We start from the raw sequence: 6,013 nt of genomic DNA on the forward strand, positions 1-6,013 counted from the left end.
ATGCCAAATCTTTATAGCTTCTTCAAATCACCAAGGTCTAGGAAGATTTGGCCGTACGGCCAAATCTTGTATGTTTTGAAAGAAGCCAAGAAGATTTGGCCGCATGGCCAAATCTCCCCATTTAAAATTCAAAATTCAAATCTTAAGATTCAAATTTCAAATCTGAAAATTTCAAATTTCAAAATTCAAAATCTTAGATTCAAAATTTAAAATTCAAAATTCAAAATTGAAATTTTGAATCTTAGATACAAAATTCAAATTTCAAATTTCAAGATCTGAAAGTCAAATCATATAATAAAGACCCTACTTTCAAATCACACTTCAAGATTCCTACTTTTACAAGACTCTTTCTTTCAAATCGTGGTGTTTCGAAATGGAAAAAATGGAGAAGATGCAAGAATTAGGTACACTTTCGATTTCTTTCATTTTCTTACTTGGATGATTGAGTAGCCATTGTTGTTCGTGAGCTTGTGCTATTTGGATTTCAATCAATTGTGGACAGTGTTCTCGTTATTCTCAGTGTCGGATTGAGACTCCACGTTTTGGCTCCTATCCTATCTCTTGTCTTGCAACAAATCCTATCTCCTTCATATCGGTGTAGTCCTTCTACAAGCTCTTCGGTGGTGATCCTTCTGAAGCGGCTGCTCAGTGTCTCCTCATTAGGGAAGATCTAGAGGGACGGAGAGGAGTAACGTGGAGCGTGAGCGAGCTTCCGTCGGAGGGAGGAGGAGAGAAAAGTTCCGTCGGAGGAGGAGGAGCTTCTGTCGGAGGGATGAGGAGCGGCTTGAGCAGGGTGAGAAGAGCAGCGACGAACCGCGAGGAGGAGCACGCAGCCGCGGGAAGGAGGAGAAGTAGCAGAAGAGAAGACGACGATGAGGAGCGGCTTGGGGAGCAGAAGGGAAGACGATGACGAGGAGCGGCTTGGAAAAGGAGCAGAAGCAGCGAGCGGTTTGGAGAAGGAGCAGAAGCGGCGGTTTGGAGAAGGAGCAGAAGCGGCGAGCAGAAGGGAAGACGACGACGAGGAGCGGCTTGGAGAAGGAGGAGACGATGACGAGGAGCGGCTTGGAGAAGGAGCAGAAGCAGCGAGCGGTGGAGAAGGAGCAGAAGCGGCGGTCTGGAGAAGGAGCAGAAGCGGCGACGAGGACGAGGGGGAAGAACCCAAAATAGGAGGGGCGGGAAGAGAAGGAGCAATCCCCCCCCAAAAAAGCATGTTTTGGGGGGAAGGAGCAATCTACCCAAAAGCTTGTAGAGCCACAAAAAAAAAAAAAAAAAAAAAAAAAACCTCTTTCTAATCCAACTATTGTGTGTGGAATCTATGGAGAGTTGAATTGGTAATGGAAGTTTAAAACTTACATAGTTAAGTACACATTGTTAGGACAAAACTGGGATTAGGAGCCTCCCGGGACCTCTCATTTTGACATAGTTTTGAACTTTTTTACTTGCAATTAGCTAAGCAAGGGTGGAGGAGTGTTTTTCAAGAACTACCCCATCTAAGACGTTGTCCTAAAGCTCTCAAACCACCCTACGTACACATTGGAGATCTAGAAAGGGAGAGAACAAGGTGAGCCTAGCACTTGATCCCCCATGAAGACGAATTCAATTCCTTCTCATAGGTTTACTTTTTATGCTTGGTTTAAAAGGTTTGTTTAGCTTTGCCTTTTAAAGTTTTGGTTTTTTAATAGTTTTAGATTTTCTAGTTTGCTTTTAAAGTAATAGTATGATTTTAAAGTGTAATAGTGTGAATCATGAAAAGCATGTACGATTTTTTTGAAAGTAGGATCTCTAGATTTGAATTTCAAAATTTGAAACTTGAAACTTGAAATTTGAATTTTTTATTTTAAATTTTGAATTTTGAATTTTGAATTTCGAACTTTAAATTTTAAATTTTAAAATCTGGATTTTCAATTTTTAAATTTAACGTTTGAAGATTTGTCCATGTGGCCAAATCTTCCTAGTGATTTGAAAGAAGATTTGGCCATGTGGCCAAATCTTCCTAGTGATTTCAAAGAAGCTAGCAACATTTGTTAACACGGCAAAATCTTCCCAAACCCTAATGCTTTGAAAGATTTGGCCACATGGCCAAATCCCCCAGAACCTGGTGATTTGAAAGAAGCATGCAAGAGGAGGTTGCACGGCCAAAACTCTCCATACCCTAGTGCTTTGAAAGAAGCCTACAAGATTTGGCCACATGACCAAATCTCCCCAAGTTTGAAAGAACGCCACAAACAAATCTTCTTAGTGCTTTGAAAGAAGTCACCAAGGTCTCGAAGGATTTGGCCGTGCATCCAAATCTTGCTAGCTTCTTTGAAAGCACCAAGGTCTGAGCAGATATGGCCGCGTGGCCAAATCTTATTGCTTCTTTCAAAGCACTACTGTCTTAGGAGATTTGGCCATGTGGCCAAATCTTTTTGGCTCCTTTCAAAGCACCAGGGTCTGGGGAGATTTGACCATGTGGCCAAATCTTGTGGGCTTCTTTCAAAGCACCAAGGTCTAAGTAGATTTGGATGTGTGGATAAATCTTGATGGCTTCTTGAAAGCACCAGCGTCTCGGGAGATTTGTTTGTGTGGACAAATCTTGCTATCTCCATTTCAAAGCACCATGGTTTGTGAAGATTTGGCCATGTAGCCAAATTTTGCTGCCTAAAATTCAAAGCACCAAGGTTTAGGAAGATTTGGTCTTGCAATGAAATCTTGTAAAGCATTTTCATCCTAAGTCACACCATCAGAAATCAATATTGAACTATAACAAATGCTATGTACTATGCAGGTGCCACATTGAAAGTGGGGGTTAAAGTCAACTTGCTTGTCAGTGGAAAGATTGTTGCCATTGGGACAATATTCTCTACATCACATGATGACATGTGCCAAGGTGTGCCCTTGGGGGAAAACAATGTATCAGTGGCGATCGATATTTGTATGGATGAAAGTGCACTTCTTCCATTTCCTACAATGGATGCATTCTTAGTCTATGAGGCTTTGGGTAGTGTTGTTCGTTGGAAAGCACGATCAATGAGTTGTGTGGACAATTTCAATGGAGCTATTGTACCAATGAATGATATAACATCAGATACCATTGACGTTGAACCTCTATGTGAATATGATGAGTTTTCCATTCGAGAATCATGGAAGGACAAGAAAGTCTTAATATGGGATGAGCAGAAAACCAAGAGCATTGCAGAGGGTGTTGTTTTGTATGTCTACCCATTTGAACCTATAAATTTTGAGATGCTTGGTGAAGGTAATCTAGGTGTGGGAATTGAAAAGTATCATAGTGATGTATCAAGCATCGATACCATCCACTTAATAAAATGGCCCATTGCACAAATAACCTTTTTAGATGGAACTTCATTAAGAATCGATGACACCATGAATTCTTCAAGTGGTTTTGGGAAAAAGCACATGGAAGATGAGGACCCAATGGAAAAATCCACAAAAAAGAGGCGTTATTGCATGATAAAGAGAAAAGCTAAAAAACATGGCATGACATTAGCATCATCTAGACTCACAAGGGATGCAGTCATAAAAGTATCGATGATTGATTGTTGTAAACAAAATTGTTGTCAATTTGCCGATCGTCAAATGATATCCAAATTACGCATAGAGTATTGGGGCCAAAGTTTGGAGGCTCGCACCAATTATGTATATGACACTCTTGGGGTTGCTTGTCGAAAAGATGACAATGGGCAGTTCAAATATGTCTTTTCATTGAATGGTATTCAAGTTTGTTGTAGAGCATGGTATGAAATGCATGGTATTCCAAAAACAACATTTTATCGATACAGGGAGCAATTTGAAATTGGTATACGAAGGTGCATACATGGTAATAAAGGAATCGTGCGGAGAGGTTGGGACCACACAGAACTGGGTAGAGCCATAATCCAAGATTTTGTGGATAACAATTCTGAGCGTATGCCACACAAAAGTAGAACACTTCAGGATGGATCAAGGGAAACACAGTTGGTGATACCGGATGTATACAAGCAGGTTGATATTCTCTATGAAGTTAACATGCAATTAAAGCATAGTTTGGGTTGTAAAGAGATGTCAACTTCCACATTCAACCGCATATGGAACTCTGAATTCAAGCATGTAACTTTGTCAAAAACAAGTGAATTCTCTAAGTGTGGTTTATGTAGTGCAATCAAGGCTCAGCTTGCAGCGACAAAATGCCAAAATGAACGTAATAAGTTGATGGAAGATAGAAGAAAACACATGTTACAACAAAAAAGTGTACTACACTTGGCGCAGATTTTCTGAAATGTATCCTCAGACATACTTGTGCATTATCCATGATAAGATGGACCAAAAGAAGACAGCCATCCCTAGATTACGCAATCGTTCAAAGGACACAGACAAGTCCTTTCAGCTCCCAGTGGCTTTGACTGGCATGATAACACATGGACATGGTCAAGGACGTTATGGTCACTTTTCTTTATCCTTGTGGCCGTCGGATCCTAACTTCACGATTGGTTCATTGGCTTTGTGTTTGAGAAATCTTGAAAGATTTGATAACCATGCACTTGGAGATTTAGTATATGATGGGATGCCCAGGTCTGACAACGCTCTGCTAAATGCACTAACCTCAAGAGAAGCATTGGATTCTCACTATGTTTCTAATGGCAAGCAACAACTTCATCTTGGAGCAGTGGGTGGAACATTCAAAGACCTTGGACTTGGAAGTTCCCATCAAGAAAATCCTTATAAGAAACTACCCGAACACCTATTGTTGCAGTTGGATAATTGTGGTTCTGAAAACAAGAATAGGTACTTGTTTGCATACCTATCATTACTTGTTGCTCGAGGGATTTTCAAGTCAATTCAATTGGGATTCTTGATGGTTGGGCATACACATGAGGATATTGATGCAATGTTTAGCAGGTTTTCAGAGAGGTTAAGAACTAGCCAAACATTGACATTTGCACATCTCATGGATACTTTTAGACAATGTGAGGAGTCTTCTCCAACGCCATTTTTGGTAACGGAAGTCCCTGATTTCAAGAGCTATGTTGATGGATGCCTATGCGATGGGAAAGATTCTTTAGTGGGACACTCAAAGCCTCTCCAATTTCGGTTCTTTATGCGAAATGAAGTTCCTATCATGCAATATAAAGTGCATCCACGATCATTAGATTGGCAACCAAGTGAAGGTGGCATTGAGTTGTGGAAGAGACATCCGGATGGTCATCCAATGCTACCAAGTGGAGAGCCGCCTTATGTAACCATGTTCAAGTATGTGAAGGATCACTTAGATGTGATAGTTGGTATCAAGGAGTATGTACGCTTTTGGGAAAAATGGGCACACCTGCAAGGTCCAGATGCATCTTTCACAAAGTTTTACAAGCCAGTAGTGAAGTACTGGAAGAACATGATTGATGAGCTTGATAAACCAAACAATAGTGTAGAGGGCATGTACGAGAGATTTTGGCCAAAGACGCAACATATTGATTGTGTGCAAGTATTTGATAATGAAAACGATGAGTTTCAAGGAATTGAAGAGTTGAATGATCATTACTGTGGACCTCAAAGGAAAAAGCCAAAACAATCATTTGATCCAATGGTTGATGTACAAAAAGGACACTTTCTTTTGGTCCGACCAGCAGAAAAAATTTACCCAATTTGGCTAGGCATTGCTCAAACTGATGTACAAAAGGATAATAAATCTAAAAATTTCAAGAAGGTTTTCATACAATATTGGGCACCTATATGCAAAAGACACAATGCAGAAATTGAGGAGGTGTATGCAGATTGTTGGAACAAGATTTGGATGTGCAATAAAGGTGATCCTCCACGTTGGGAATCTGTTGATGCTATTGTATGGTCATGGGTTCCAAAATGTAACCTCTCAAAGAAGGTTTCCTCGAAGAGCAGCAACCTCCCCATCAAGGTGAAGATACCAACCATTGCACGCAAGCGAGCTTTATCCAATTTGGCTCATAGAACAGATTCTGACTCTGATGCTGACTCCACAATGGAGTGAAGGTACTTGAAAAGCATGACTTTTTTTTCCTTGCAC

The sequence above is a fragment of the Dipteris shenzhenensis genome, chromosome 14 (genome assembly GCF_047967505.1).
Source record: "Dipteris shenzhenensis isolate YYH24624 ecotype China chromosome 14, Dip_SZ_1.0, whole genome shotgun sequence".
NCBI classification, from domain to species: Eukaryota; Viridiplantae; Streptophyta; class Polypodiopsida; order Gleicheniales; family Dipteridaceae; genus Dipteris; species Dipteris shenzhenensis.